At 51.1% G+C, this 23947-nt stretch overlaps 1 protein-coding gene across 10 annotated transcripts in view; it reads left to right on the top strand.

The window, feature by feature from the left end:
• Nucleotides 1-23947, top strand: part of LOC139364200 (NBPF family member NBPF3-like) — a 217626-nt gene that overhangs the window by 124271 nt on the left and 69408 nt on the right. The gene's annotated exons all lie outside the window — the stretch shown is intronic.

Raw genomic sequence — 23947 nt, 5'->3', positions numbered from 1 at the left:
CATTCTGAAGTTGTCTGAAAATGTCTTCATGATTGAATTCAGCCTAAACGTTTTGCCAGGAACACTGCAGAGTCAATACTGTGACTTTCCAACCTCAGCCTGTCTATCTGCGGGCATAGAAGGTCTAGTTTGTCCATCACCATTATCATGATATCAGGACTGGTTACTTGGTTAAGGAGGGGTCTAGGAGATCTGTTGCTTTTAGAGACACCTTACTTATAATGAAGTATTTGGGAAAGTGGTTTCTAAAAGTATAAACGTCATGTATTCCAATCATCATCCTCTAAACACTTTATCGTTTATTAATCATCCCTGCCTGTGTCTATTATTATATCCATATCTCTACACTGGAAATTTTCTGTCTCAATTTTTACTCTGCCTCTGTTTTGGCTAGTGTCCGCTGTTGAAAAAAAAAAACCATTCTCTGCCTGAGTTTTAATTTTTGTCCAAAGTTATTTTACCCTATACAATTAAAAACGTTTGCCTATCGCTCTGGACTGTTGGATTGTTTTTTACATTCAGTGTTAGAATCTTTTATTATGCTGATTGGTTTTGGTGGGTTCTGATACAAATTAATAAAAAAATTTTCATTTCCCTGTTTATTTTCTAATCTCTTCCACATTGTAGACTATGTTTATCATATGTAGCAGAATATATTTACTACATTTCTTGATTCTAATTATTTTATTCTTTGTGAGAGTGTGTGTGTGTGTGTGTGTGTGTGTGTGTCTGTGTGTGCCTTTGGCCTTTAGGAAGGGTTGCATAGCTCCTGTTTAATATTGCACTAAAAATGTTTTTGATAGTTTTCCCCCCTTTGAACTAGACACACTTCTAATATTTGTTTTATATGTTTTAAATTATGACTTTCAACCTCAAAGATTTCCATAAGACAGCAAATTACATATGCCTTCTCTTTCTTCTACCTCCCTTACCTGCCACTTCTCTTTTTTTTTTTTCTTTGTATTTTTTAGTAGAGACAGGGTTTCACCGTGTTAGCCAGGATGGTCTCGATCTCCTGATCTTGTAATCAGCCCGCCTCATCCACCCAAAGTGCTGGGATTACAGGTGTGAGCCACCGCGCCCGGCCTGCCACTTCTCATAATAGTATTTGAACCTAAACATACACCAGTGACATTCTGTGATTGTCATCTTGGCCCCACCTTGGTTTTTGGTAAGATCCACAATTAAATATATTAATGCTCATGAGCTATTCAAAAACGAATGTCACAGTCATCACTTGCTGAGTGGTACTCATCCTTAACAGAGTCCTCCTGAGGGAATCAGGTCTCGCTGAGCTTAGCATGTTTAATAATCTTTTCTCATGGTCTTGCATGGATCGCATGACTGGATATAAGGTACTCGCCCAAAATGATTTTTCTTGAGTTTTTAGGAGATACTGTCTTCCCTGGGGGACATACACGGTGTATGTTCTCATTGTGGGATTCAATTTTGTTCTACCAGGACCTCTAATTTCTGCCAGTTACTTCGTTCATGTGTTCTCTTCACCACGAGTCTCCAGAGGATGCTTCCTCTGTTCCTGCCTCCCCATCTCCCAGCAATTCTGCGTTTCCAAGATTGGCACCTCTGGTCCTCTGCACGGTGAAGCCCCTTCCTTTCAATTCCCCAGTAGCCAGTGCTCTAATCCACCAGGTCTCAGGCATGATCTGTTTCTCCACACGCTCTTTCTGAGGGTAGTTTTACCTGTGTTCTGTCATGAACAGGCCCGCCCTGCTGTTCTGGCCTCGATTTGCATAGTGTCTCCTGCTCCCTCTGCAGTTGTGTGGCTCTCAGACCCAGCTAAAGACAATCTCCTGAGGGCCATAGTGTTCCCTAGCCCAGGTGTTTAGGGCCAGGGTTACAGGTGGGAGTTTTGACTCTCTAACCCTTAGGGCTTTGAAGTGTCCATTGAGAAATTCAGCGGTCATCATCCTAGGTGGACTTGCTCTCTCCTATCCTCCTACTTCTGCTATGCTTTTCTAGTATTATAGTTTATATTTAGTTGCATAATCCATTTTGAGTTAGTTTTTGAGTGAGTATTGAGGTTCAGGTGAATTTTTTTCCTTTGGGGATATGCATGTCCAGTTGTTTCTACAAAATTTGTTGACAAGGGAGCGCCTTCTCCACTGAATCATATCTGGAGGTTTGTCAATCCATTGGCTGGTTGAGACTGGTGAGAGGACTGTCCTGGTGTTTGGACAGAGACACAGGGCATGAAGTCAGGTGGTTCTTAAGGGAAATATTAAGGAAGGCCCATTGTTGTATGAGGCATAGGAAAGCCCCAAGCACAACTGGGGTGCCCTCTACCAGCATGTTGCAGCACACTCATCTCTGCTCTCTCCACCTCTCCTGTTGCAAAAGCTTGGGTGTGCATAGACACTGGGGTCGAGTGGTGTCTTTGGGCACTTTTGAGCATTGACAGCGAAGCTCCAGCATCAAATCTTAGAATATCAAGCAGTCGGGTGGATCGCCTGAGGTCAGGGGTTCACGACCAGCCTGACTAGCATGGTGAAACCCCGTCTCTACTAAATCCAAAACAAATTAGCTGGGCATGGTGGCGCATGCCTGTAATGTGAGCTACTGGGGAGGCTGAGACAGGAGAATCGCTTGTGTACCTGGGAGGCGGAGGTTGCAATGAGCTGAGATCACACAATTGCACTCCAGCCTGGGCACGAGAGCAAAACTCCGTCCCCCAAAAAATAAAGAAATAAAAATAAAAGAATATCAAGCAGCCAAAGAAGCAGGAAAACATGACACATAATGAAGAATCTAATGATCTAGTTGAAATTGAGACACATGTTGGAAATAGAAGAAAAGGACATTAAAACAGTATAATTTTATTTTAATTAAGTGGAGAGGTTGAAGATTTTTTAAATATCAAATTCTCTAGATAAAAACTATGATTTACAGTCTGAAATGGAGGAAGGCACTGGATTAAACATTGCGGAAGGGAAGATTATTGAACTAGAAGGAATAGAAGTTGAAACTAACATAAATGAAACACACAGTCACAAATGACTTGAAAACATAAAAAGACCATCAGTATAAAAACTTTAAACACCCTCTAGAGGGCTAAATGGAATCCCTGAAGGGCGTGTAGTGGAGAAGAGAGAAAAAGATATTTAAAACATTGGATGGAAGATTTAGAAGCTCCATGGAAAGCATAAACTTCCAATATTACAGAAATACAAATATTCTAAGAACAAGAAACATGAAGAAAAGTTCACCAAGGAACACCTGAATCAAATCCATCAAAACCAGTGCTCAAAAGGAAATCCTAAAAGTAATCAAAGGTGAAAGAACATGTTCCATACAGAGCACTGCCTAGAAGGATGGCATAAGATTTCTCATAGGAAACTACAAACAAGAAGTTTGCAATAAAGCACTTAGAAAAACTGTTGCCTTCAATTCTACACCTGGTCAAATGATCTTTCAAATATAAACATGAGATAAAATATTTTTGAACAGAAAACAAAACGATCTCAATTTACAGATGGTGTGATCCTATGGATAGAAAATCCCAAACAATAATTGCAAAGGCAAACACACATACATGCTCACAGACACCACACACCCACAGAGTTAATAAGTGAATTTAGCAAACATTCAGCAAACAATCCATTGTGTTAGCAATGAACAATCCGAGAAGAAAATTGACACAATGATTTCATTTATATTAGCATCTATAAGAATAATACACCTGGGAATAAGTTTGTTTAAGAAGCTGCAGTAATTGTACACAGACAACTCCTGAACATTGCTCGAGGTCACGTGGTCCTGCACCCATGGGCAAAGTGATGGTCTGGGCTCAAAACGCAGCCCCGCCCGTCCACACCAACCCATGAAATTGGTAGGAAACCTGACAGCCAAGTGGCGGATTGGCTTTTTTTTCCCACTCTTCTTTTTCCTGGTGACCTTCCATCACCAGGAAGCCGGCTTCCTGGGAAGAAAAGCAAAGTAAGGGAGGAGATTCCCAAACAACCTCCCTCCTTGGGGTCCAGGCAGCGTAGGTCTAGGTCCCCCTAATAACGGAGGGCTCCTCTGAGTGAGCGATGTGAGCACACGAGCAGACCTGCTGGCAAAAGGGGACCAGCCTGGAATACCAGCACTTCGGGAGGCCGAGGCAGGAGGATCGCTTGGGCACAGGAATTTGAGACCAGCCTGGGCAACATAGAGACTTTTTTTGTAGAGACCCAGTCTCTACAAAAAAATTAAAAATAAAAAAAAAAATTAGCTGGACTTGGTTGAGCCTGGGAGGTTGAGGCTGCAGTGAGCCATGATCATGCCACTGCACTCCGGCCTGGGTGACGGAGGAAACCAAAATGAAAACCAAAAACAAGGACAGAAGATGCAGAGAAGATCCAGCACCATGCTAACCTCAGAGGAGGCGGCACGGGTTGGTGACCATCCCCTGGAGTTTTTTTCTTAAAGACCCTCATTCAGTCCAGGCACGGTGGATCACGCCTATAATCCCAGAGCTTTGGGAGGCCGAGGCTGGTTACCTGGCTTTGGGGTGATCGAATCCCTGCAGCACTGGGGGGCTGGAGCGTCCTCAAGGGCAGCCTCTCTTTCAGCCCATTAGCAGCTCATGCATTTTGCTCTTAGATGACTCAAGAGGCAGAAAATCAAATCGTCTCACTAAAGTCACTAAAAAACTGTCGTTAAACTAGTAAAGATGCTGTGCTTTCGATCAGAGGACACTGCGTTTCTTCATTCACTGAACCCTGGCTGAGCCCTCCTGCTGTGGGAGGCTGCCCCTACAAGAAACGGAGCTCCTGCCCCCAGGTTCCCCTGAGTAGCTGAGGGGCGTGGACAGGAAACCAGGCCTGCAGAATGGAGGGTTCTGCTGAGAGCAGAGTCATCACCACAGCCCGTCCCCAGGGAGCCCCCCATGGAGGCTGTATAAGGAAACATGGCCCATGGCAGGCAGGATGTCCTCACACAGGCTTGAAGAAGGGGCTGGGGGCTGGGATGCCTGTGCCTTTAACAGGGCGTGTAGCCCACCCCACACCTCACTCTCCTGGGTCTAGCTGCTGAGCTAACTTCCAGAATTCCAGAATCACAAACTCAGCTGGGGTTGGAAACACTGCAGCGACTCAGTCACTGGTTCCATGAACTTGGGGTGGGGTCCGAGAATCTGCATTTCTCACAAGTCCCAGATAACGCTGATGCTGGAGTCCCAGGGACCATGCTTTGAAGACTCCTGGCCTGGAGGCGAGGTCAAGGGCCAGGAGTCTAAGCAGGCCAGAGCCAGCCTGCTGCCTATTTTTGTAAATCACGTTTTGTGGGAACACCTCCATGCCCGTTTGTTTACAAATCCTCTCAGGCTGCTTCTGAGCTCCAAGGCCAGGGCTGAGAAGCTGCAACAGAGACTGCTTGGCTGGCAAAGCCTAAATTATTTACTATCTGGTCCTTTACAGAAAGAGTCTGTGGGCACCTGCTCTACGCCATCGTCTCTCCCAGGTTCAGGGGACACCTGGCCACTCCTCCCTTCCACCTCACCCTCAGCTGCCACTGCTGCTTCCCAGACCCCTGAGAAAACACAAGCAACCAAAAGTCACCTTCCCCACACAGGGACACGATCTATGCTCAAAGGCGCCTTCCTTCCTGTGGCTGCCCAGTGAACCGGCCCCACAGTGTCCATGGCCACGTGGCCGCTCCCAGCCCCACAGCCACTCAAGGGCATCCCAAGCCCATTCCTCCTTCTCCAGGAGGCACTGCCAGCTGCACCCAATGAGTTATTATTTCTCTCATCTCCAAATAAAACAAAAAGCACAGTTGCTTTTTTTGTGTGAGACAGAGTCTCACTCTGTCACCTAGGCTGGAGTACAGTGGCTCAATCTCGGCTCACTGCAACCTCCGCCTCCTGGCTTCAAGTGATTCTCATGCCTCAGCCTCCTGAGTACCTGAGATTACAGAAGTGTACCATCACACCTGGCTAATTTTTGTATTTTTAGTAGAGACAGGGTTTCACCATGTTGGCCAGGCTGGTCTAGAACTCCTGACCTCAAGTGACCCACCCGCCTCGGCCCCCCTAAATGCTGGGATTACAGGTGTGAGCCACCTCACTCGGCCTAAAAAGCACAATTTCTTTGACCCACTTTCTTCTCCCCTGTTTCTCACCTTCCATTCACAAGAAAATTCCTCAAATTTTTCCTTCACTTGTCTGCGATTCGTCTCCTTCTTCCGGCTCATAAACTGACTCCAATGAGCCTCTGCTCTCACCACTCCGTGGGAGCTGCACTTGCCAAGGTCGCGGTCACCTCTTTGTTGCTAGGTCCAGCGGTGCCCGTTTTATCAGGGCGACAGAGGCTCTGCCTGCGGTTTCCCCAGCTGCCAGGACTCCATGCCCCCTCCCATCCCTCCAGCCACTCCTTTTCCGTCTCCTGGGCTCTTCCTGCTCATCTCTGTCTTCCAGTGGCTGCCCTTGCTCAGGCCTTGAACCTCTTCTTTTCCCTCCCCACCACACCCCTCAGATTTCTGCCCATCTCCTGGCTCTGAACCCCGTCACTATGCTGCAGACCCCACCCCCTCTACCTCTCCCCTGAACCCCAGAGCTGTTTATTTCCTGCCTGTGGAGCTCCGCTACCAGGGTGGGGAACGTTTGCCTCAGATTCCCGGGTCAGACACTGAGCTTCCGACTGCCCTCACCCCAGCCCAGCTCTTCCCAGAGTGGCCCCCCACCCTCACAGGTGTCAGTCCCACTCCCAGGAGTCACCCAACTTCTCCCTTCCTCCACGTCCTGCCTCCCACATCCAGTCCATTACTGGGCCAGGGGCCCCATGCCTGTCCCTGTCTCCTCCCGGGCCCAGGCTCTTGTGCTGCTCCTCACAGCGTTTCCTGTGCCCACCTCGACCCCTGCCGGCAGACTCTACGTGGCCAGGGTGATCCTCGCAGAACATAAGTTCCATTATGTCATTGCTTTGCTCCAAACCTTCCTACGGCTTCCATTCCATTCAGAGCCAAAGTCCGATCTTAACAGTGGGTCCACAACCTTTCTAGCCACAGCCCCCGGCTGATCCCCTCACACACTGGCCCCTGCCACACTGTCTCCCTGGGGGTCTGTGAACCCAGCAAACAGAGTCACTCCCACCTCAGGGCTTCATGCACTCCCCTCCGCCTGCCCGAATTCAACTTCTGACCACCATGGTCTGCCTGAGCCCCCTCCCATGTTTGCCTCTTTATGCCAAGGTCACCATCTAGGGGAGGTCTTCCCTGGACACCTCCCTTACATCGCAATCCCTGTCTCCCCCATGCTCCCTGTTCCCGCCCCTGGGCTGTTTCTCCCCAGCGCCTGTCACCTGCTCACATGCCTTCTCCTCCACCTACTCGTCTGGCTTGTGCTGTTTGCCCACCAAGATGCCGGCTCCGGGAAAGCAGGGAGATTTGTCTGCTGGTTCCCAGCTGTGCCTGGCACCTAGTAGACACGGAACAGGTATTTGTTGAGTGAATGAATGAGTGGGTGGATGCCTCTGCGACCCAGCCTGCTGAAGGCGGGAGGAGAGAGAGCACTGGAGAGGCAGCCGGGGCTGGTGTTCTGCTTTACTGCAGGTAGCACGGCCCAGGGCGCTGGGGATGGGGCTCGCATGTGGAACAGGGCAGCCTTCTCCGGAGGGTGCAATCCCCGCTGTGTCCAGTGGGGGTGCTCAGGGCAGCTACCGGTGCAGGGGCAAGCGGCACCGCTGGCCACTCAGGGAGGCGTCCCTGGGAGGCCACCTGTCCCACTCCCCACCCCTCTGGACTCCGAGAAGTGTTGACCTGAGGTCAAGCTGTGTCTGTGCTAGCCGCCAGCTCTCCAACCTGCAGCCACAGGCGGGAACTGTACACCGTTTGCTGACCACCTTACAAGGAACTGCGGGCCACCAACACAGCCTCTGTGTCTTTCCTCCCCAGGGGCCCAGCAGCACATCCCACCACCTTTGCCACCTCCCAGGGGAGGAGGGGTTGGTGAGGTTTCCCCACAGCCCCTGCTTTGCATTTCAGGATGCAAGACACACAGGCAGAGCCAACTGGCCTGGAGTCCACCTTCTCGAGCTGCAGATGCCACTGTCCAATCAGGAGCGACTGCATCTGCCAGGCAGCCAATCCCTGTGGAGCCGACATCCTTAGGGAGATAGTGTGAGTTCCAGGATGGGCGCAGTGGCTCCTTCAGTGCAGAGGGAAGCAGGCACGGCTAAGCTGGGTGGCCCCGGGGTCCCTGATACCTCTGGGACTGGGGAGAACAGGCTTCAGAAACCGTTTGCCAACCCACCGGACCCAAGAGGGGAGCCTAGCAGCTGAGGGGTTGCAGGGCCCAGGGTCCAAGCAGGGAGCCCACAGGCTAGGTCCCTCCCTTCAGCTCCACTTCCACTTGGTCTGCCAATGACCTGGAGCAAATCTTCCGGATTTAGATTTGGAGAAACGGAAGCATGGGGCATTTAGAAAGGCCTGCCCAACTTGTCACGGAGCAAAGAGAAGCGAGATGTGAAAATGCTTGGAGCCCAGGAAGGAATCCGGTCATTAAATCCTAGTTCTTCCCCTTGACGTGGTTGGCTGACAAGGACAGGGGACCCAAGAAGGTCGGGAGGCTCCCTCTATGGGCATTTACTTTCTTCCTACCAACTTACTACTTTGAAAACTTTCAAACCTCATAAAAATGGAAATAATTGGAATGGCAATAAATCCCCATATACTCTTCATCCCAATCACTCACCAATTGTTTCCCTCTTATCTCACTCGTATGCATTCCCGCTCCTCTCCTCCCTTTTTCCTCTCTCTCCATGCACACACGCACACACATGCCATGCATACGTGCACAGGCACACACCTACATACGCACAGGCACACACATGCACACACCACCACATGCACACACACGTACAGACACACATGCAGTGCACACACGCGCACACATAGGCACACATGCAGATGCACACACAGGCACACACACATGCGCACACACCCACATGCACACACACACTTTTCCCTGAACTGTTTGAAAGTGCGTTGCAATCCCCTGAGCTCCACCCCTCAATACCTCAGCACTTACCTGAGAGTTATGTCTTAACCGCACCACCAGCATTGTACCTAAGATACTTAGCTCAGTATCACTGGATCCTCTATTCGGTGTTCCCAATTATTCCAAAATAACTCCTACAGCTTTACAAAAATCTGGGATCCATTCAAGGCTCTCAAATGGCATTGGTTATTTCTCTCTCCTCTGTCTCAATCTAGAAGCAACCCCTCATATTTTTCATTTTTGTGTTTTATGACGCTGACCTTTTTTGAAAAGTTCAGGTCATCTGTCCTGCAGACAGTCCCTCGTTTTGGATTTGTCTGATTGTAGCTTTGGGATTCAATTTAGCTGAACCTTTTTGGGGAGGTCTTGTCCTTCCCATGCATCCAGGCAGGGCCAAAGAAGCAACTTTGGCCATCAAGGGCAAGACCAGGTTTGGCCATTTGGTTAAGGTGGTGTCTGCCAGGGCACAGCTCTTTCTTTCTTTTCTTCTCTTTCCTTTTCCTTTTCCTTTTTTTTTTTTTTTTTTTTGAGAGAGTCTCACTCTGTCACCAGGCTGGACTGCAGTGGCATGATCTCAGCTCACTGCCACCTCTGCCTCCCAGGTTCAAATGATTCTCCTGCCTCAGCCTCCCAAGTAGCTGGCACTAAAGGTGTGTGCCATCATGCCCAGCTAATTCTTGTAATTTTAGTAGAGACGGGGTTTCACCATGTTGGCCAGGATGGTCTCGATCTCTTGACCTCGTGATCTGCCTGCCTCGGCCTCCCAAAGTGCTGGGATTACAGGCGTGAGCCACTGCGCTCCCGGCTACTGCTCTTTCTTTTCTTCATGATTAACCAGGAATCCCAGGGAGGGTTCTTGAAGACTGTGTGAATACTCGGTTCCCCTATGACTCCCCAGTGGAGGTGTTTTCTCAACTGCAGTCTTTCTAGAAAGGCCAAATATGTTGCCAGTTTGGGTTCTGAATGCAGAGTTGGTGAGAGGACAGGAAGCCGAGTTTCTTTAAACACAGAAAGGAATCCTGGGGATCTTGAACTGTCATCAAAGCCACAGCCCCAGGAAGGCATCGCTGGTGAGACTCTTTCAGGGACTGATAGAAGGTCCACAGCACCCCTTTATGGGACTCTGGCTCCTGGGGCAAGCCTGGGTCATGAGATTTAGGGCTGGCAGTTTCCTCCCCATGCTGCCCCAGGCCCCTCTCTCTTTCTTTCTTTTTTGAGACAGGGTCTTGCTTTGTTCCCCAGGCTGGAGCGCAGTGGCGTGATCCCTGCTCACTGCAGCCCTGAACCATGGGGCTCAAGGGATTCTTCGACCTCAGCCTCCCAATGAGCTGGATCACAGATGTTTACCACCGAGTCTGGCTAATTTTTTTTTTTTATATATATAGAGATGAGGCCTTACTCTGCAGCCCAGGCTGGTCTCAAACTCCTAGCCTGAAGCCATCCTCCTGCCTCAGTCTCCCAAAGGGTTGGGATTACAGGCTTGAGCCACTGAACTCGGCCAGGGCTGGCCAAATTTTGGAAAAGGTGGACCCGTACATGATTCTAGGCCAGGACACACAAGGAAGAGCAGCCCCAGACTAAATGGAGAAATGGAGCAAAACTCCCTGGGGCACAGCCAACCAAGGCGAGGGCCTCTCTTAGAGCCTCAGTTTGCTCATCTGCAGAATGGGGGGCCCAGGACCAAAATTTCTCTGCTGGAGCTAATGGTAAATGACTGTTATTCTGGGGGCAAATGTGCCCTGGGGGGTCTGAGTAGGAGCTTTGAGGACACTGTCTCTGATTCCTTCAACCTCAGCATCAAAGATGGAACCTGGGCCCTGTCGGAGCTGCCTGTGCTGCTTGCATGAGCTGGGAAGAAGTCAGTGCACCCAGCTGAGAGCAGGAAATAAATGAATGGCTTAAGCCAAGAAACCATAAGGGAAGGTCAGGACTGAGCCTAGGAGTCAAGGACAGAGACACAAAAATAATAGAAGACACTTTCTGATTTGACCTGGTGTGGGGACAACCTGTTATGGCTACCCACATGTTCTGGTTGATGGAGCTGGCACCTCATTTGCATAGGGAGGGCATGAGGGTATGGGAGGTGGAGTTACTGACCCCCAATGCCTCACTTCTCCCAGCATCGATGTCCTTTGCTGTGTGACTTTGCTGCCTCTCCCAACACACACACACACACGCACACACACACACCCCTACACACACATACAAACATATCTACTCACATACATACACACACGTACACATACATACACACACATACCTACACACACATGCCTACACAGACACACATATACACACATGAACACACACACCCCTACACACATATACACACATACACAAACATACACACCTACACACATCCACACATGCACACATACACAAGCATACACAGCTATACACATACATACATATACACACATACACACAAACACACTTGCATACACACATACACACAACTATACACATACATATATACACGCATACCTACACGCACATACACACATACCTACACACACACACACACATACTTACACACACACACATACACACATACCTAGACACGTACACACAGACATACAGACACATACACACATACCTACACATGCACACACATATAGACATACATACATACACACATACACATACATATACACACATACGTACACACATATACACACGCAAAAAGACACACATACAGACGCACATACACACACACAGGCACACACACGTCAGAGGGGTGAACTCCTGGCCTTGCCCTCCTGTGCAGCCATGTGACTTGCTTTGGCCTCAGTCACAGGAGACTTGCCCCTGGGCCTCTGCCATCATCATGGGACACGTATGCCCCAGTTCACCCTGCTACATATGAAAGAGCCACCCCACCTAGACCAGGCAACCCCAGCTTCTCTGTGATGTGGAACCAGCTGCCCCATGAGTGCGTGATCAATAAATGCTCGCTGTAGCCGCCAACAGCATCAGTATACAGAATTCGCCCTAGCACTTAACCCCAGGGCTCCAGGGAGCAAGTTCTGCCTTGATTTAATCTCCGGGGTCGTATTTATCAACACTGAATTACAAGTCCAGTAGGTACCTGGAAACCTACTTCCAGTTCCTGCAAAAGGCATTAACTGTCTCTTTATTGTAGATTCTGGAGTACAAAACATTTGAGCTGGCCAGAACCTGCCTTCAGTGAGAAGTCTTGATCCAAAGTCAGTTCTTTGAGGCTGGAGAGGATCTCTCTTTAAGCTTAAATTTTGCCAGTGCCGACTGCACATGCTCCTATCTTCTTCGGGAGCTGGTTGATGACATTATTCCTTCCTCTTTGGGTGACCTGAGGTGATCATTCTGGGTCCTAGGAAGGAGGTCAGGCCCAGTCAGTGGTTCGGATCTGGGCTTTGGGTTTGGCGTTGGCGGGAATCCTAACTCTGCCGTGTGCTGGGCTATGGCCTAGGGCAATTCTCTCAGTCTTCCCTGTGTTAGTTTCTCCATCTGTCAAATGGGATGATGACGAGGGAGGACTCAGTGTGCTAACAGGTAGGGGTGTGCCACGGGGGCCGCAGGAGCTGAGAATAGCTTCTGCCCCACCCTGGTGTCACATGAGGCACAGGTGCAGGGCAGGCTCTGGCCCCAGGTCCAGGCGTGCCTCCTGGGGAGTCACTGACCACAGCTGCTTCCTGGACATCTGTGCCATCCGCATGACGGCAGGTGAAGCTGCTCTTGTGTGGTGCGCCCCGGGCAGCGGTCTTACCAGGAAAACCAGGGTTTGAGGGTCAGCCTTGCTACACCTGCTCTTCTGGCTGCTGGTCTCCTTGGCTGTCAGGAGGCTTCTCTGTCTTTTCCACTTTCCCAGAAAAGGCTCATCTTTTTCTTTTATTTTTGAGATGGAGTCTCTTCAGTCACCCAGGCTGGAGTGCAATGGTGTGATCTCGCTCACTGCAGCCTCTGACTCCTGGGTTCAAGCAATTCTCCTGCCTCAGCCTCCCAAGTAGCTGGGACTACAGGTGCACACTGCCACACCCAGCCAATTTTTTTTGTATTTTTGGTAGAGACGGGGTTTCACCATGTTGGCAAGGATAGTCTTGATCTCCTGACCTCGTGATCCGCTCGCCTTGACATCCCAAAATGAAGGCTCATCTTTTAGAGATGTGACTAGCCACGCCCAAGTGTGAACCCATGCCTCAGGGTGTCACGGCAGGACCTGTGGCGCTTAGGCTTTCTGTGGCTGCATCCAAGTTCTGAATCACCCTGGAAGCTCTAAGGTTCTAGAAGGCTGGTCTGCAGATCCCTGAGGTCTTAAGAATGATCACCTTGTATTCCTTATCTATTTGGCAGGCGACTAGGACTCACAGCTTTCAAAAGGCCAACCCTAATACGCTGGGGACTGTGGATACCAGGAGGCGGGGTCCCTGGAGGCCATCCTGGACGTCAGTGGCGCAATACCAACACTGGACTCTCCCCCAGATTCACCTCTGTACCCGTATCCCATAAGACTGCTGAGAGGTCAGATCCTCCCGGCAGGGAGCTTCATCTCTTTCCTTCACGGATGTGCCCCCGCGCCCAGAGCGGCCACCAGCACGTGTAATGCCTAGTGAACATCGTGGAAGGAATGGAGAGAGTGGGGCTGTTTTGGGCTGGGTGTGACGTCCTGGGTGTCTTCCGGAAGGACTCGGGGCGAGGACTCCAGCACCTGCTTGTTGAACTGATGTTATTTTGCATGTTGCTTCTGGAACCCTGGAGGTCCCCCCAGGGAGTCAGGGCTGCCGCCGGCTGCTCACTCAGTAGCTGGCTGGGCCTGTCCCCTGCAGAGGCAGCAGGAGCCCACGCACGCGCGCGCACACACACACACACACAAGCACACACACATACATACACTAATCTGTCCCCCAGGAGGCTTACGACCTCCTCCCTCCATGAACACACGCTGCACCCATATCCTGCCCAGGGGAAGTGGAGGAGGCAAGTGAGAGGGGATGCGAGAAGCCATCACCAGGGAGCCCCTTGCCCTCCCCTCCGGGACAGTGACCTCAGGGTTGTGCAAGGGGTTCCAGGGTGGGGAAGGGATCTGAGAGATCTTTATCGCCCACAACTGCCCTGTGCTCAGCCCCAAGGATGAGGGGAAAGAGGGACTGGGGACCCACGCCGTCCATGTTCAAGGTAGGGGCCTTCGTGCCTTCCACTCAGAGATGAGAATCCCCAGGCCAGGGCTTCCTGAAGAGAGCAGACAAGATGGACAGGGCTCTCCCCAGGAGCTCCCAGCCCTGCCCCCTGCAGAGGGACAGAGGTGGCCCCACAGGGCTCTCCATCTCCTGGGGTCTCCCTCAACATCACCCCAGGGATGGAAGCAGAAGCCAGTGGAGAATGTGCGGCAGTCAGACATCTCTGCTGGGTGCCAGGCCCACTCTGCCCAGCAGCAGCAACAGGAAGCAGTGAAGGGCAGGGCTGCATTGGGCAGAGTGTCTTGGGGTCAGCTCACCCCAGGCTGAGGCCAATCCCTAGGGGGCACGCGGGGCTCAGGGACTCAGGCTGGCACAGTTAACACTGGACATTAGGGGGGCACCTAACCCTGCTCAGGGAGCTGGGGCTGCCCACCCATCAGACAGAAAACTGATCCTGGAAAACGTGATCCCTGTAGCACCCCGGGTACCTGCTGTCGAACGGGAACGACCAGAGACAAGGCCATTTTCCGAGCACTCCGGGGAACGCCAAGTCACACATTTGCTGCAAAGCACGCGCCTTGGGACCACAGCACGCAATAGGAAGTTGGTGCAGCTCGTGCCAGAGCCAGGCACTGCTGCTGCAGGGCTGAGAAGCCTGGTGCGCCGGGACCAGGGCCCCGCGAGGTGCCGGTGCGTGGCCTTTGCTCTCAGGCAGGCCTAGCGTGTGACCCAGGAGGGAGGTCCCGACAGCCCCGACCTTCCTGGATGAGCAGCGGCCAGATAGGGAAGGCGCAGGCGGAGGACAGGGAGCAGGTGGCTGTGAGGAGACAGTCCCCAAGGGGCCCCTCCAGAGTAGGAGGCAGACCTTCCCTGTCGGCCCAGGAGCCCGTTTCTCAGGGCAGGGGGTTCTGGTGATGTTGAAGAGTTCCCCTCACTGCTGCTGGCTGTGTGCCGGGATCGGCTGTGTGCCGGGATCCGCTGGGTGCCGGGATCGGCTGTGTGCCGGGATAGGCTGTGTACAGAGGCGGGCTGCCCACCTTTTTACCTGAGCTCCTTCATCTGATCTTCCCTGCCGCCCTGGGAAGGGGTACTCCTGCCTCCCATGCCACAGGGGACAACACGGAGGGTCCGTGAGCCCTGCATTCAGGGCTGGCTGACTCCAAAGTGCGCTCTGAGCTGTGCACTGCTGAGAAGCCCAGGGCAGGCTCTGCCACTCCATCACATCATCTGTCTGCCAGGACACAGAGGGGGAAACCGCCTTGAGGGGACAGGTGGCCCTGGGGAGGACAGACCAGAGGTAAGAGCACCCTCTGTTGGGGGTTTTCTCCCTCTCTGTGGCCTCTCCCTGCTCTGCCATTCCTTCTTGAGGAGGCCCCTCCTCCCTTTCACACCAGCTGCTGAGCCTGGGGCCAGGCTCTCTGGTGACTCACTCTGGGGACAGCCCAAACTCTTCGGGGTGCCAGGCACAGGGAGGACTCGGGTGGAATATTCCATCTCCCGTGGTGCCAGCCACCTGCACTGTGTTGAGTCCCTGGTCCCAGGCCACCCCCGTGTGATTCCAGGAGGGAGGCTGGCACCCCCTTTTCTGGCGTGGGCACACAGCTCTGAAGCCTACACCAGGGGTGCTGCTGTGTGTTCCCGGCAGGATAAAGACCGTGGTTAGGGGAGGTAGAAAGAGGAAAAGGAAGGGAAAATAACGTAGTTTGGGTGCTCAGTAAGAAAGCAGAGGTGTCCAGAGGCAAACAGGAGGGAGAAAGGAGAAGGAGGAAGGCAAACAAATGGGAAAATGAAAAAGAAAGAGAGAGGCGCCGTGAGGGAGAGCTGGGGAACAGTGACCCAAGTTGAGCCAGCTCTGGGCCTTGCCCCCAGCCCTGTCAGTGACATGCTTTGTACAGATGGGAAAGTCGAGGTCCAAGAATGTTAAATAACATCCAAGGTCACTTGGTGAAATTAGTGGCAAAGCTGGAACCAGAACCTGGGTGTATCCAGCTCCAAATCGGGGTTCTTTCCTCACACATACCTTGACCTCCCACCCTGGAGCCCCCCATGGACCTCTGGCTCTGGACAGGTGACCTCTACTGCCTCCCAGAGCCAGAGAACAGCCATTATCTTCCTGGCCCACAGCACGGAGATGTTGCCCTGACTCTGTGGGTCTCCAAACACAGGCTGTATTCACGACTCTCACAGACCACAGCTGCGGATGCTGAACCTCACAAGCAGAGGTAAAAGCTGGAGGCTGCGGAAGTAACCTCACTGGCTGCTTTGCAGTTTCAGACACACTGAACCAGCCCTCAAACCTCAGCTTCATTCCTGGCTCTTACAAACAAATTGTATTTTCAGATATTTATCAACTCTTGTTTTTTTTTTTTTTTTTAAAGTTTCCTTGGACCAGGAAGGCAGGTGACTGGCAAATGCTGAGTGGCAAAGTTAAAGATACTTCATTTAAAAGACGCTATTGACTAGGTGCAGTGGCTCACACCTGTAACTCAGCACTTTGGGAGGTCAAAGTGAGAGGATTGCTTGAGGCCAGGAGTTAGAGACCAGTCTGGGAAACATAGTGAGACCCAATCTCTAACACAAAATTTAAAAATTAGCCAGGCAGCTGGGCGTGGTGTCTGATGCCTGTAATCCCAGAACTTTGGGACACCGAGGCGGGTGGATCACCTGAGGTCAGGAGATCGAGAGCAGCCTGACCAACATGGTGAAACCTCGTCTCTACTAAAAATACAAAAGTTAGCTGGGCATGGTGATGGGCACCTTTAATCCCTGCTACTCGAGAGGCTGAGGCAGGAGAATCACTTGAACCCAGGAGGCAGAGGTTGCAGTGAGCTTAGATTGTGCCATTGCACTCCAGCCTGTGCGACAAGAGTGAAACTTACTTACCATCTAAAAAAAAAAAACATTAGGCACGGTGGTGTATGCCAGTGGTCTCAACTATTTAGGATTGCAGTTTGGGAGAATAAAAAGGTTCTGGAGATGGATGATGGTGATGGTAGTACATATATTATGAATATACTTAATACCACTGAACTATACACTCAATACTACTGAACTGTACACTCAATACCACTGAACTGTACACTCACTACTACTGAACTGTACACTCAATACCATTGAAGTGTACACTCAATACCACTGAACTACACACTCAATACCATTGAAGTGTACACTCAATACCACTGAACTACACACTCAATACCACTGAACTGTATACTCAATACCACTGAACTATACATTTAATACCATTGAATTGTATACTTAATACCACTAAACTGTACACTTAAAAGTGGGTAAGATGGCACATTTTACATGTACTTTTACCACAGTAAAAAAAAAAAACTGGGAAAAAAGAAAGAGGAACTTCTGCATCATGGAGTCAACAGCAGCTCCACATTTGGGTGTATGTGTTTAAGCCAAATATTGAAGCTGGATCAATAAACATGGCACATGGTGGCTCACACCTGTAATCTCAGCACTTTGGGAGCCCGTGGTGGGTGGATTGCTTGAGCCCAGGAATTTAAGACCAGCCTGGGCAACATGGAGAAACCCTGTCTCTACACAAAAGACAATAAAACAATTAGCTGGGCATGGTGGTGTGCACCTGTAGTCCAGGCTACTCGGGAGGCTGGGGCAGGAGGATGGCTTGAGCCTGGAAGGTCAAGGCTGCAGTGAGCTGTGACTGTGCCACTGTACTTCATCTGGGTAACAGAACGAGACCCTGCCTCAAAAAATATATATGCAAATAAAAATTTTAGTCTTGGCGTGGTGGTCTTACAGGTTTACAGGTGGGATTACATGCCTGTAATCCCAACACTTTGGGAGGCTGAGGTGGGTGGATGACCTGAGCTCAGAAATTCAAGACCAGCCTGGTCAACATGGTGAAACCCCATCTCTACACAAAAATTAGCCCGGCATGTTGCTGGGAGCCTGTAATCCCAGCTACTCAGGAGGCTGAGGCAAGAGAATCACTTGAACCCAGAAGGCAGAGGTTGCAGTGAGCCGAGATTGCACCATTGCACTCCAGCCTGGGTGACAGAGCGAGACTCCGTCTCAAAAATAAATAAATAATAAAAAGAGAAAATTGTAAAATGTGGTAGACACAGTTGCTGGCTGGCCCAGCTGTCACCCATGACCCCTATATTTCCTGAATTTTCTTCCAGCTGGGGTGGCCTGTGGTGGTCTGTAACCCGAGTCCTGGAGGGTGGGGCTTCGGGAAAGTACTGCTTGGAAAGGGAAGCATCCTGGTGTGTTCTTGTCATGGAAGAGGCCGAGTATCCAGTTCTGCTTCTGTTTTCAGCAGGGGTGGTGCTGGGGGGCATCTCAGGCCAGATCAGGGGCAGAAGATCCAGTCTGAGAGGCTGAGGTGGGAGGCTGTACAGCAGCAGGTGGTCCTAACCACAGAACGAGATCCCGAGCCAGCCCTGTCTGGGGACCACGGAAACTTTCCTCCAGCCTAATGGGGACCTCACAGTGGTTCTCCTTCTAGCTTCTAGTTATTTCTACAACATAAGGATCAACTACTGAATCAATCTGCTTTGATGCAACTTCATTCCTCTGGAACAGGACTGTGGGGAGGGGGCATGTCCCCCAAGCGTTACCAAAGATAACTAGGTTCACACGTCGTGAGACCTCTGAGCACGCAGAGACAGGACCCCAGGTGCAGGGCTGCGGGGGATGCAGGACCCCCGCCGCAAGACCCCCACATTGTAGGTCTCCCTGCCTCTACCTGTGGGAAACTCTGGGCAGATCATCCCACTGGGGACAACTGAAATGACAACATGGTCCTTTGCATGATGATTGGAAACCACCTTCCTCATCACTTTCACCTGCTGGGCCTTCTCTGCCCTCTGGAGATTGACAACGAAGTGAGTCCCTCTGTTTAGGACAATCCCTGGAGCATCTGAGGACACCCGCCATAGCTCACCCCATCTACAAGTGGGCCCTTTGTTCTTGAGAGCAATCCTTGCTTCTTTCCCTCCTTCCACACAAGGCTCCTGACTTAAGCCCATGAATGTAATTTTGGCCGACGCTGTGCAACTCGTGCCGCGCATGGGCTGTGACATCAGACCCTCGCCAAACCTTACAGGCCGGCCTCGGGGCAGTGCTCTACCATGGAAGATGCTCAGGTCGAGGTCACCAAGCTGGGCTTTGGAGAGCAGGAAGTCCGGTGCTCCAGTGCCTCACTCCAGAGCCTTAGTTAACCATCATTGGGCACAGTTTCTTTCTGGAACATCAGCACCCTGCCACCCTCTTTGAATGGTGTTTCTGTTTGCCACATCCTTCCTAAAATGACAGAGGCACCCAGAACCTGAGCAGCATTGCACGCTGGCTGGCCAGCAGAGTGCAGCACGACAGCTTCCCTCCTTGCTCTGGGACAGGGGTTGGCAAACTGGTGGACCAGCCTGTCACCTGTGTTTGTGCAGCCCTTGAGCTAAGAATCGTTTTTCCAGTTTTATTTAATTCATTTAATCTTTTTTGGAGAAAGGAACTTGCTCTGTTGCCCAGGCTAGAATACAGTGGCATGATGACAGCTCACTGCAGTCTTGAACTTGTGGGCTCAAGTGGTCTGTCTGTCTCAGCCTCCCAAGTAGCTAGAACTTTATGTGTGTGCCGCCACCCCCGGCTAATTTTAAGATTTTTTTGTAGACACAGAGTCTTAGCTGGGTGTGGTGACACGTGCCTGTAATCCCAGCTACTCCGGAGGCTGAGGCAGGAGAATCGCCTGAGCCTGGGAGTTGGAGGTTGAAGTGAGATGAAATTGCACCACTGCACTCCAGCCTGGGTGGCAGAGTGAGACCCTGTCTCAAAAAAAAAAAAAAAAAAAGAGAGAAAAGAAAAAGAAAAGAAAAGGAAAAAGAAATAGCACAGATGACGAAATCATGAGATGAAAAGCCAATGACTAATGTGTGGGAAATACCTGCCAAAGACGTAGAGAGACAGAGAGGGAACACCTGGGGCCAGAGAACGCTCCCTGATAGAAATCACAGGGCCTCACTGCCTCATCTGCGCAACTCCTTGAAGGCCTGTGGGCTTCACAGTGGAACCGCGGGGCAGAAAGTGAATTCCAGGTCATGCTGTAGTTCTTTTTCCCTTTAAAACTAAGTTTACACCCTTTTGTGAAGTGTGTCAGAGCTCCTCCCATTACAGGAAGTTGATCAAGAGAAGCCAGGGAGAGAACAGAACCAGGCTGGACAGTGTGTTCCAGGCCAGTCCTGGCAAGAGGCTTTGATGGGGTCTAGACAGTGGACGTGCATCTGAAGATGTGTGTGCAGGTGCGTGCACACACATACGCACACATGCACACACATACGCACACATGTGCACACGTACACACACATGGACACCGCCGGGCCCACTCTACCTGTTAGGGAGACTGCTTACGGTCTGCTGCCTGCTCATGTACCCAGCGAGCTGCTGGGGAAAAGCCGCACTCTGCACGAGTGGATGCCCCGCCCCATGCGAGGCCGGCCTCCTGCTGCTCTGGAAATCAAATACTCCAAGGGATAGGTGCAGAGTAAGGCCCAGCACCCCTACAGAGGATGGGGTGGCCAGGGGGACTTGGAGAGCTGCATAGTGGTGCTGCGTGACCCTGGCTCATATCTCCAGATGAGGATGTCCAGTCAGGGCCCACTTCAAACAGAGGCTCAGAGTGTGACCTGTAGCTCCTGGGGGAGAGGGGTTGGACTGTGGGGTGCAGTGCACCCAGGAACACTTTTGCTTTGCTCTTTCTGGCCTGGACGTGCCCAATTTCCCTGCTTTACAGCTTTCCCTGCGGCTGCTCCCAGAGGAATGGCAGGGCTGCTCTGTGGCCTCACTGTGGGCCGAGGCCAGAGGCTTCGGACATCTCCCCACTCAGGCCCAAGACCTGAGATTCCCACGGAAACAAGTCCCCCAGATGACCCCTCACCATGTGGCACAGGGGTGTCAAACTTGAGACCCCAGGGACCTGGGACAGAGCTCTGGGGCGGCGATTCGGGGGCCTCACACCCTCAGCCACTTCCCTGATTGCAGCTTCGTTTTCATCAACTGCTGCAGGTCTGTTGCTACCAGGAGCATTTCTCAGCCCATGTTGGTGTCCTGAGTGATCCTTTTTTTGTGTGTGTGACGGAGTCTTGCTCCGTCCCTAGGCTGGAGTGCAGTGGTGCGATCTCAGCTCATTGCAACTTCCACCATGCCACCTGGGTTCAAGCAATTCTCCTGCCTCAGCTTCCCAGCTAGCTGGGATTACAGGCACACACCATCAGGCCTGGGTAATTTTTGTATAGTCATTAGAGACAGGGTTTCCCCGCCTTGGCCAGGCTAGTCTCGAACTCCTGACCTCAGGTGATCTGCCTGCCTCGGCCTCCCAAAGTGCTGGGATTACAGGCGTGAGCCACCATATCTGGCTCTGAGTGATTCTTAAAGAGGATGAACAGAGGACCAAGGGAAACCTGTCCTGGGAGATGGCTGCCCTCGGGGCAGGCAAGCCACTGTCAGGGTGATGGGGGGCAGGTCCTTTCTGCCACGGAGAACACAGCGCAGTGGAACCCGACTTGGCTCGCCACCTGTCTCGTGAAATCCAAGCCCTGCCCTTCGCAACATGGAGAAAACAATCTGTGGATCTTAATGCCCCAGCTCCAGGATCTCCTCCTCATTGGTGCAGGTGAGGGGATGCCTGATGAGGCAGTGCTCCTGGCCCCCACACTCATCAGCTCCCTTGTGGGGAGCCATGTCAAACCAGACAGTTCCAGGCAGCTCCTGCAGGCCACACTGAACTGAGGGGAGCCAGACCCCGCCCCTGCACCTGCCTCAGCATCTCCCACCCTTCCCAGGGCTGTGGCTGCAGCTGCCTCTACTTGGCTGCAGTGTCAGGGAGAGAAGGAGCCTCTGCATCTGGGGGGCTCATCAGTGAGGGACCAGGGAGGGGCAGGTGCAGGAACAGGAGGGGAGGTCCCAGGTTCTCCTGGCCAGGCCCTCCCTCAGGGGTAAGGGCAACAGTGAGGCACACACACTGCGGCGCCCAGCTTCTCCCACTCCTTTCCGAGCATCCACAGTAAACGGGGATAAAGGAAATGCTGAGTCTCCTCTCAGAGCCAGATTGAAATGTTAAGTGAGCCAAGGTAGGAAAATAACACGGGGATGGGGCCACAACAAGAACCACTTCCCAATGATGACCGTGTTTCAAAGCCTGACTCAGCATGGCGGGGGCGCAGAGGAGGCCCAGCTCCCCATGGATGGGTGGCTCTGTCTCTGGCTCCAGCTCCAAGCTGCTGCCTTGGCTTCCTGGGCAGAGGGGGTGGGTGGTAACTTCTTAAATCCCAGGATGGGAGAAGGAAGAAGAGGCCAGAGTCCTGGTGTTTCCCAGATGGGCAATTTCGGAGAGATCGTTGCTTTACTTTTCTGGTAAGTTTTCTTCTTCTCCTGTCAGGATAAAAGGTTTGCAGGGAGGAATCTGAGACCATCTTTCAAGTCTCAACTTCAGTATGATTGCCTCAGTAAATAGTTTTCTGATACCCCTGGCTAGGAGAAGTCTCATATACGTCCTATGAAGTAAAGGTAGAATTCTAAGTGCCCCAACTGACTGGATGGACCCTTTCTCTTCACTAAGTGGCTCCAGAGACACTTGGAAAACTAGCTCAGGTCATGTTAGAAATAGAGGATCAGAAATGCCTCATTATACTCTCCTCCCTTTGGAATTCAAGCACGACTAGCCAGCATTTTCGTGGAAATAGAGAACTGAAGCCTCAGAAAAGAGATTCTTTGTAGAAGTAAGATACCAAATTCCAACCTGACTCAAGAATAGCATCACATGACAGCGAGCAGGCCTTGAAATGAATCAAAGGCTTTTACCCTAAAATATATTTCTTTGACATATTTTCAAATTGCCCTGCACAGTTATCTTTTGTGAGAGAAATTTACATTTTGCAGAGAGTCTCCTTCCCTTTCCAGGCCTTTTGTTATACTGAGGGGATTAGCTGAGAGTCTAGCATCTTTTAAAGGTCTTAACAGAAAATATTTGCCATCTGTTTTCTCTAAGGGTGGCCACATAAGCGACTTCTTCAGGGGCCGGGCACGGTGGTTCACGCCTGTCGCCCCAGCACTTTGGGAGCTCGAGGCAGGCAGATCACGAGGTCGGGAGATCCAGACCATCCTGGCTAACATGGTGAAACCCCGTCTCTACTAAAAATACACAAAATTAGTCGGGTGTGGTGGCGGGCGCCTATAGTCCCAGCTATTCGGGAGGCTGAGGCAGGAGAATGACATGAACACAGGAGGCGGGGTTTTCAGTGAGCCAAGATCGCACCACTGCACTCCAGCCTGGGCGACAGAGCGAGACTCCGTCTCAAAAAAAAAAGAGACTTCTTCAATAATAAGAATCATGTTCTCCAAAACCCATTATCTTAACCCAGATACTTTGTTATGCTGATTTCAGGTCTTTAGATAAAAAACTTAAGTCTTTCAATCAATTGCCAATCAGAAAATCTTTGAATCCACCTGTAAACTGTAATCCCCTCCCCACATTGCCTTGCTTCTAGCAGTTTTGTGTTTATGGACCAAGTCAACATATATCTCACATGTATTGATTGATGTTATTAAATTTATGCTGCCATCAAACCACTTGGGCACATGTTCTCAAGATCTTCTGGGGCTACGTCACAGGGCACGGGCCTCATATTTGACTCAGAATAAATCTCTCTAAATATTTTACAATGTTGGCTTTTTGCCAATAGTTCCAATAGACCCTACTCTGTGGTCTTTGTTCCATTCATCAGCATGGTATTCATAAAGTATTAGTTATTAAAATAACCGCATGTTGGCA

This window comes from Macaca nemestrina, chromosome 1, assembly GCF_043159975.1.
Source record: "Macaca nemestrina isolate mMacNem1 chromosome 1, mMacNem.hap1, whole genome shotgun sequence".
NCBI classification, from domain to species: domain Eukaryota; kingdom Metazoa; phylum Chordata; class Mammalia; order Primates; family Cercopithecidae; genus Macaca; species Macaca nemestrina.
This window is presented reverse-complemented; position numbering and strand designations above follow the sequence as displayed.